Source organism: Heliangelus exortis, chromosome 10, assembly GCF_036169615.1.
Source record: "Heliangelus exortis chromosome 10, bHelExo1.hap1, whole genome shotgun sequence".
In the NCBI taxonomy this organism is placed as follows: domain Eukaryota; kingdom Metazoa; phylum Chordata; class Aves; order Apodiformes; family Trochilidae; genus Heliangelus; species Heliangelus exortis.
This window is the reverse complement of record NC_092431.1, coordinates 6478630-6488308: the sequence shown is the minus strand read 5'-3', so window position 1 is coordinate 6488308 and position 9679 is coordinate 6478630. Positions and strand designations below refer to the sequence as shown.

The following is a 9679-nucleotide window of genomic DNA, read 5'->3' as shown; positions in this document are numbered from 1 at the left end:
GTCTGGGGGGCTTGAGATGCAGAAGCTGCCTTTAAACAAAGAAACAGTGAAAGGTTGATAGAGGAGGAACAGGCTTTGATTGGAAAGACAGAGAGAGTGCGTTTGATACAAGAAAAGTAAAACCAGTGGAGAGTTAGAAGGAGAAGGTTGGTGTGGCTGAAAGCCCTGGCTAGACAACAACTGCAGGAGCAGTTTGGATGGATATGAATGAGCTGGGATTGCAGTAGTCGAGGAGAACAGTGAGAGAGAATTAAAAGTTCTATTTGCGTCAGAGCGGGCTCGGTGTGTCAGTCACAGCCCTGGGATGGGGCTTCTGAGAGACAGGCTGCAATTTTAGTTTGAGCAGAGGAGGCAGGTCTGGGAGCACGAGTAGAAACATGGCATTTGAATTGCCTTCTGCAGGGGAAATTATCTAGAAATATAAGAGGTAAAAAGAAAACTGTGCAGTACAGGAACGACGATTGGTGTGCACAAATCTATGAGGAATTAACATTAAAACTCCTCAGTATGTGTCACTGCTCAGCTGAAAATTCGTCCTTAAATGCCTGTTTTGATTTGCTGATTAAAATAGTTCCTTCTTTATCTAACCACACTCAATTTAGGAGTGAGATGAAGTGAAATACAGATATTACTGCTTTGCAACCACTTTGTTTTCCAGTAAAGATTCACATTTGAAGGATCTTTTGTTTTCTGCCCACTGTACATCTTCCACTAATCCTCGGCAGATTTTGAGGTAGATTAAAAGAAAATAATATCTATGTGGGTACACAGAATTCTTATACTAAAAAAACACTTATCCAATGTGTTTCCACAGGAAAATTTACTTGTTTCTTGCTCCCTTAGGTTTCTGGATAAATAATAACTGGAAAAGTAACAGCATGGTGCTAACTACTACTTCTTTAAAACAACAAAAAAATCAAACAAAATGAACCAAAACCAAGTCAAACCAAAAGCCCCAACTCACAAAAAATGCAAAGCAGATGAAATGGCTTGTACAGAAATTCTGTATCAAAGACTGTGAAACATAACAAGTGTGATACATTATGCATTACATAAGTAACAGTGCTTATCAATCCAACTTATTTATTAGTGATCTGTCTTCCCCATGCCTTGTATTGGAAATTATTAGAGGAGTTTGCAGGAGCTCTGTAAGCCCTGTCATGACAAAAAAAAACAACAACAACAAAAAAAAACCCTAAAGAAGTTGAGGCCTTCTGGCTGCAGCAAGGTGCAGGTAACAGATGCACCTTCACTGACCCTCACTTTTTCAAGGAGAGATGATTTGGGGAAAAAATTTGGGCTGAGGAATAAGCCATTTGGTAAAGCAGGCAAATGTAGGGAAGGTTTAGGAAGGAAGTGCTGTATGCTGCAAAAAGAACAAGGCACTTGGAAACATATGTAGGAAGGACTAGAAACTTGAGTAGGCAGAAGATGCTTTGGCTGAACTCTCAGCAATTTAGAGCTCTCATGAATGGGACTGCTCCTAGGGGACTGCAGTGAAAAGCAGAACAATGCTGTACTGGCTCAGCATTTGGAGCTTGATTTGCCCTTTTTGAAATCCTGTGGCTAATTCACACCCTGAAAAATGAAGTATATCCTAGCCAGATGGCTCAGTTTAAGAAGCAGGCAACTGTGTAGCTGGAATAGCAGGTTATGGAAGGCTGGGTGTAGGGAAAGTCAACTGTGTGCAGGGGGCAGAAGATGGAATGACCCTTCCATGAAATTCAATAAAACCTGATCTGCTCGTGATTAACTGAACATTTTCAAAATCCTTTTAAGAATTCACAAAGAACATAATGTCCTGCCAACTCAGAGTGGGATATGGGAGACCCCTGACTCTAATATCACCGGATGTTTCAGATTTTGATGCTGAACACTGCTTTGCTTCTCAGTTCCAGCTTATTTATTTAGCATTCATATTGCTTTCTCTCATTTATAACAAATCCTTGAATGAAAGAAAGGAAAAGTAACAGAGACAGAAGCCTCATCTGTTTGAGCAGTCCGAGCAAGGTTTACATGAAAACCACCAACTGATTCATCTCATTAGTGGCAGAACTTCCTCTTGTGCCCAGAACCTGGATGCTCACCTGTGAAACTGCTAACAGAAAGAATGGAGAAGTGTGAAAAGCACCTTTGATGAAGCTCAGCCGTGCCCAAACATCCCCCCAAAACACACAGGAAACCACAGGACCTCTCACCACCTAAGCAGTGTCTCCTGTTCCTATTCTATGTCCAAGTTTCTTTCTGCAGCCCCTTCCGTGGGAACATCCTGGGCTGGAGATGAAATCCACGTTGCCCTCCTGGCTTCCAAGGGTGAGTGCAAAGTGACCCTGAGGGAAACAGGATGAGTGAAGGGTTTTATTGGATCTGGAATCTTTCTGGCAGGCCTTCATAAATTTGCCTTTTAAAACAGAGTCTCCTTTTCCATTTTACATATTTGATAGAGAAGCAGATGAATGACTAATGCTACAAGAAGAGAAATGCCATTATTTGGAGGAAATTTACCAGAAACTTGCTATCCAAACTCACTTGTCTTGCGTCTGTAACCTGTTTTAAGAGGGCCATTGTATGTTGCAGATATACAAACTTTTGGCTTATTAATGCTGTGGAAAGTAAAAAGCAATCCATGTGCACAGCTAAATACCTTCCCACCAATTTGAAACAGTGTTGGAAATGCTCATCTGAACCTTGTGAGCAGCTGTGTGTGCTACAGAGTGGCTGAACTATTTTTGCACTTCATTTCTTTAACTGCATCAAAGAGCTGCTGGGCTCCTTAGCTACAAACAGCATGAAAATAATAATAATAATAATTAAAAAGAACTGAGGTGCACAGTCTCCTCTGTTTCCCTTCTTGATCTTAGGTGGTGATTTGCCTTGATTGGACAGCAGCTTGTTAGTAAGACAGAGACATTGTTAAGGTCTATCTGGTTTTTTTGTGTAGGAAGCACAGCAAACATGTCACTCGTGCCTGCCTGCCCCTCTAAGGAGAGGAAAACATCCTTTCTCCTAAGTAACTGGATCTAGGAGCGAGGTGTTGAGATGGTATCTAAGAGAAACTGTTTCATTATAGCAAACAGGGGTCAAAATGGACCAAACAAAACATGTCATCTGGATATGAAGACTTCTATATTCATGCTCCAATAGTTCAGGTGCTTAAAATAAATCCCAGAAGGGTATCTTAGAGCAATCATGCATCAGTTCCCCTAGGTAAAAACTTTTCTCCTCGGGTTCGTTCTGATTGCAGCTATTTCAGACTGTGCTTTATTGCAAAGGCAGCTTTGTGTCTCTCGTTAGGTTGTTTTGTTTGGTCGTGGGGTTTTTTTGTTTGTTTGGTTTGGTGTTTTTGTTTTTTTAATTTAGAATCTGCCTCACTGTTTTGCTGGAAACAGATGGTCCTTCCTGGAGACACACAGTTGAGTGAACAGACAGCGACCACTTTAACATGTGGTAGCATGTTTGTAATTAGATATTTAAAGTGCCAGACAATTACTATCAAACCTTGTCATGAGGAAAATTTCGGTCCCTGTTTACCAAGATCTGAATTATAAACTGGAGCCCTGCCAGAGCTTTCCTCTTGGGTATAAGAGAAGACAGTGGTTGAATACTGAACCACACTGATTAAAGCTGCCACCTGCCCTGTCTCAGACATGATCACTCACTCCTATCTCCTACCCCATTCTCTGAGGTTTCTTTGACTGTTGCATGTGACTTGCCCATGGGATAAGTTTTGGGGTGCAAGCAGCTGATCACAGGAGGTACCACCCGTGCAACATCACTAGCTCAGGGCTCAGCTTCCCACCTGCTTTTGCACTGCAGAGAATTAAAGGCAGCTCCACCCCAAAAGAAGAGAGCATTAGTCATTGTCACAGTGGGAAGAAAGCTGAAAAAGTTGGAGGAAAGAGTGGAAAGTGATTAAAAAAATCAGGTGAGAAATCACAGGGGAGCATTACAGGAGAGAAAGGAGATTTTTAGAGTCATCTAATCCACAGGATAATATAATTACTGCCTAGTTGGAAATACCCAGCCTGTGGAAGTTGAGAGCAGGAGCAGTGACTGCTGAGGGAGTTTTGTCCCACAGCCTCCCCAGCCCTGCAGCCACAGCTGGAGGTGAACAGAGGCAATGGGGAGGCAGCTCAGTTGCAGAAAAGTTGCCCCTGAATTTACCTTCACTTGCATCAGAAATAGTGCAGGAGGCTGGAGGAAAATATTGTGACTCAACTAAGAGGTACATAAATTTTTCCAGCTCTAGAAATGGTTGAACTTGCAGGTGAAGGAAAACCAGTTCTATGTTAAAATCTCCTGGTTAAGCTGCTGAACTGCAGTGGAATACTTGCATATAATGGTTGTGAAAGATCAAATTATACTATGACTTCATTTTAAAAAACAAAACAAACAAACCGATCAGCCTAAACTGTTATTTCTAAGTTTGAATAAGGATTTAGCAATGAAATGCTTCAGGGACAACTTGTTTTCAGTGAGGAATTCTGTGTACAAAACTGATTACATGAGGGAGCCAAATCCCTGCCAAAGATATGGGTAGGATCATGGAAGCAGATGAACTTCAATTTCCCAGGCACTAGAATTCACAATAAGGCCAGGAGCAAAATGAGCACAACCAGAAAATATTTCAAGAGCCAGGACTCAACTATGGGAGAAAGCTGTGTACTTTGCTCTGTGTACCTTTAATCACTTCCAAGATCTTTCTAAAGAGATGTAGGTGTTGCTCTTATAGAGAACTAGTACTCTAATTTGAATATTCGTTGTGTAATTTGGGAGGGCTCTCTTGGAAGAATATCTGAAAATATTTCAGCCCAAGATTTGCAAAAAAAAAAACCCCAAACATGCAAACTTTTTCAGGAAACTTGGTCTATAGGGTGTAAAAGATGAGAGGATAGTGATGAGCAGCAAGCAACAAAACTCAGTAATGCTGTTTGAAGTAAAATTGGTTTTGAGTTACTGGCTTCTTAAGGTTAAAATTTGTAAATCTGGAATATTAGTAAGCTGAAGAAGGGATGTCCATGGAACATTTTTTATTTGGACTCTGCATTGCAACATTAACTCAGATAACTACTGCAGCACTGCCTTATAATACAGCAGAATCTTACAGGACAGTATGATGGTCAGCTGCAAGATTCCTGGGTCAAGAGAAGGGTGAAGGAGTGCAATACAAGTCCATGTGCAAACACTGAGGAACAGGTTGAAGAAGGCTGAAAGAACTGATGCTTGTTAAGGAGATAAAGTCACCATTAATACATAAAAAAAATACCTGTACCTCAGTAACGTTAGGCCTGTAGGCAACAGTAAATCAGGGTTTGGTTTCTCGTGATGTTAAGGATTATGCACCCACATAAAGCAGTCTCTGCCCTGACAAGTGTACAACGTAATTGTTGTCCAAACACATCCCACTTCCTCGCTATGGCTGACTCACGAATGCTTTTGAAAAACTCCCATAGGAGCATTTCTTGCAGAGTAAGAAGAAAAAAAAATGATATATATACATAAAATTTATTTTTTTTTCCTGGACTCCATTTTGAGAGACAAGATAAGATGGCACTAGTTGCGGTCCATGCAGGACCCCTGAAGGAGAGGCTGAGGTGTTTCCAGCAGGCTGGGCGGGAAGCAGGGAGCAGGCAAGCAGAGGGCAGTGCAGGCACACGGCTGAGGGAAGGAGCTGGGAAACCAGGATCAGGTACAGGGAAAGCAACACAAGCAGCAGGACCTGAGGAGACCGAGCCATAGCGACGCCTTCAGAGAGGCAGCCCCGGGGCGCCGTTCCCGCTCCCTCTGGGACTGCCCCGCTCTGGGGGTGACCGGGTTTGGGCGGCGGTCACCCACAGACTGACAAAAGTCCCGAACGCAGCCTTGACCGGCAGGTTCTGGCTAAGGGGTTGGTTCCACACCCGGCCATGCCCCGACCCCACGGCCCTGAGGAGGAGGAGCAGCCCCCTGGAGCCGCCATTTTTTCGCCCCCTCCTCAGGGGACTCCTCCCCCTCCCCCCCCCTCCCTCCCCCTTCAGCGCGCGCACCCTCCGCTCGCTGCGCCACGCGCGCCGCCGCCTCCCTCTTGCGGCTCCATCCGGGGACTCCACCCATGACGTTATCTCTTCTCCCCTTCCCCACTCTCCTCACTCCCCTCCCCGCACGCTCCCCGTTCAGCCAATGAGAGAAGCGCTCCGGGCAGCCGCAATGCCTCCTGGGGGATGTAGTCCGGCGCCCCCCTCCCCGCCCCACCCGGCGCCGCAGCCGTGTGTCCCTGCCGGGTACGGACCCGCCCACCGCCCCTCGTGGGCGGTCCCGGCGCTCCCCGCCGCCCTATGGCAGAGCGGGTCAGAGTTCGGCGGGCGGGCGTCCCAGCCAATGGGAGCGGGCGCCTGCCGAGGGGGGCGGAGCCGTCTGTGTTTTGTTCAATTGCCGTGGAGCAGCCCGGTCCATACGCGCAGGGGAGGCGGCCCGGGCGGGCGCAGGTACCGGCGCTGCGGGCTCGGGGGGCCGGGGGAGGCCGCGGGGGCAACGCCCGCCGCTGGCGGAGGGCGAGCGCAGCCGGCAGGTAACCGCTGGGGAAGCGGCCGGCAGCTCGGAGGCGGCCAGGCCCGGATCTCTTTAAGGGAGCCCGGGCGGTTTTGGTGACCCAGGGAAGCGAGGGCCGCCCGGGGAGGGGGCATCCTGCGGGGTGGGGTGTCAGCTCGGAGCTGCCCTTCCCCGCGGTAGCAGCCTCATGCTGCCCCAGAGCTGCGGGTTGCTTGTCTCTTCAATGATGTCTATAGGGTGAGCATAGGGGTGGGAGTTTGTGTGGTTGTTGGTGGCCTTCGGGCTGGAGCCCGCGCTCCTCCATGGCAGCTGGAGGTGAGGGTTGGCTCCTTCCCCCTGCCATCATCAGGCTTCGTGGAGGAACCGAACAGCGGCCGCCAGCAGCCTTGGCTCACGGGAGGAAAAAGAAAAAAAAAAAAAAAACAAAAACAAATTAACAAAGCAAACCAACGAAAGCCCATAAAACTCACTTAGTAGCTTTAATAATCGCCTCTCGGGAGGGAATGGGGTTGGTTGCACGGCGGGGCTGCTCTGCAGCCGGGGCTCCGGCCTGCAGCGGCCCGGCAGGGGCAAGGAGGGGGGGGGCAGGGAGGGTTCGGTCCCGGGTCCGGTCCCCCGGTCCTGCCCGGCCCGATTTGCCTTAGTGCCGGGACAGAGGTCTGCGGGCTCGCAGCCGGGGTTGTGAGGCGATTCAGGCGATTCTCCCCTAAGGACAGAGTTACGTCAGAGGAGCTGCGTGTTTTTTCCACAATAGCCGCTGCCCACGGCGGTTCCTGAGCGAAAGCGCTGGGGATCGGCTGCCTCCCCCTCTTCCCTCGGCAGTGAGAAAGTTGATTGCTGATTTATGGCTTTGTAAATATAATGACCCCTCCGGTTTGGAAAGTCTGAGGTGGGTGAGGGAATAGGCTCTTTGTGTTGTTCTGCCTTTTCTGCGGGCATTTAACGTGGCTTTGTTCCCAACATTCGGATTATTAAATGTCTCCTGGCCCTTGCAAAGGCTGAAACAGCAAAAAAAAAAAAACGAAATTTGAGGGGGGATGTTCAGGGTGGTCCCAGGTGGAGGGGCTGGCTGGTGTAGACGGTCTTCTGGTTTAGTCAGTCATTGGGACTCTTCTGGTGAGATCTGGAAGTCGAGGCTTTCTCTTTCGGTAAATGGTACAAACCCATCAGAACCGTGCAGAAAGCAGCGGTTCCAGCAGTCGGGTTTTGAAGCAGCCCCTGTAACCTTCGGGTTGCAGGGTTGAGGGTGGCTTAGGGAGTCGGAGCAGATCAGACACTGTGGCTGTTCCTGTGCCTGCCGAGTTGTAGGCCTGGGGATGAGCTGAGCCAGCTGGTCAGATCTATTTTCTGGTTCACTGTGCTTACATTAAAATTAGCTCCTGAGAACAGTTATTACAGCCTTTACTGTTACATTGCCTCCCATTCATATGCCTGACTGCTAGGAAATATTTTTTGTCAAAGCCGTTTGTTTTTTTTTTGGCAAGAACCAGCAAGTTTGTGTATCTTGTGGCAAGCTGAAAAGTTCCTGGATGTGTTTTAATGGTGAATAGTCTGTTTGCTTCGAGTTGGGCTTGTGAAATCTGGAGTATAACGTTTGCCAAACAGCAAAAAAACTTTCCTAATGAAGCATGTGACTTGATCTGGTTTTATTGGAAATGCAGTGTATGTGATCAAGCTGAAAGAGCTCGTGTCTTTACAACTGGGATTCTGAAAATGCCTGGGAGAATTGTACTCAGGCAGGAGATCAGTATGTATGGAGCTAAAGCACATGTTCCAAGTAGTTGTGCATGAGCTGGTGGGACTCCTAATTAGAAAATGGGTTTACTCCTCATTTATTTTGAATTTCTGGGAAATACTATTCCTATCAATGTCTTTTATGGGGACTACATCCCTGTTTGTCATTAACAAGATTCTGCTCTTTATCATATGGAAGTACCTGCTGCTTATTAGACATTAACTTAAAATACTGATCTGCAGGATCATCCCCCTAATGATAGCTTTTCAGTATGTTCCATGCTGCAGTAATCAGCCTGTCCTCTAGCAGCCTTTACCTGCCAGTATGTAACCCATAGTTAATGTCTCTTAAGAGAATTAAAGTTGATTAAAAATTGTAAAGGGGTTATTTTAAATTTAGTGTAGCTAAACTTCCCTACTTCTTGCAAAGCTGTTTTTCTGCAGGATGCTATGATTCAGAAGTATGAGAAGGCTGAAAGGAGAAATATAATTTGTATTTGCAACCATTCTTGCTCAGCTTTGGAAGTTTAGTGTATGACATAAAACTGTATTTATGAAAATACAGCAGGCAGATAAACTGCAGGCTTAGTGTTACTGAGATGACTTCAGTTTATTACATGGATTGCTTTATTTTCAAGTGGTAAGAAGGATTTATTTTTCCTGTAGGAATTCCTTGAGAGTCTGGTAGCCATTACTGCAGCTCCCTTCTTTAGTTCTTTCTCCTTTTCCCTGCCCTGTGTTCTCCCCCTTCCTCTGTTGCCTCCCCCCAATCTACATTCCTTTGTGTTAGCAGTGATGATGGCAGTTCTAGTCACCTCCTGTGGTTTGATAGATTATTCCCTTTAGAAACATGGTGTACTTAAAACTTTCCAAACATGATTCTCTCCTTGTTCCTACACTTTTTTCTGATGCTGCTTTTGAGGTTTGCTTTAAGACTTTGTCCTTTCTGGTTCCACTTTTGAGTCTTCTTAAATAGTAAGAAGTCTTGTTAAAACTGCAGTGGAAAACATTAGTGTTTATTTTATGATTTGCATTTCTTTTTGTGCATTTGAAGGTTGCAGTATAAACAGAAATTTTTCCTTTTGGCAAAAGTGAATTTCCTTCTCCCCTGCAGGCCCATGAGTTTTGTGCTTCTTTTAGCCTGCTTTAAGCTTTTATTTTTATTTCTGTAAAATAAACTTGTTGGACTATTTCTAAATTACTGCATTCTTGAGATCTGATATTCATGTAAGAATGATAATGGAGATAAATGTTTGTAAAATGTTGTCTTACACAATTACATATAAATATAATTTTTTGAGATATATTATGGTAGAACACATAAGAGATTTCTGTCAGTTACAGAAATGCCTCTAACTTATTCTATATACTGTAAGTAAAATAGCCTGACTTCATATGTGTGAAACTACACACAGAA

At 45.6% G+C, this 9679-nt stretch overlaps 1 protein-coding gene across 3 annotated transcripts in view; it reads left to right on the top strand.

The window, feature by feature from the left end:
• Positions 1–6362: 6362 nt before the first annotated feature.
• FAM53A (family with sequence similarity 53 member A) overlaps positions 6363–9679 on the top strand; it is a 68861-nt gene continuing 65544 nt past the window's right edge. The window contains exon 1 of one of the 3 annotated variants that reach the window (XM_071753276.1): positions 6363–6464. The gene's annotated coding sequence lies outside the window, so the exon portion shown is untranslated. Of the gene's footprint in view, positions 6465–6525; positions 6548–9679 lie in introns of those variants that run through there. The other 2 variants (XM_071753275.1, XM_071753277.1) reach the window with 2 other exon arrangements.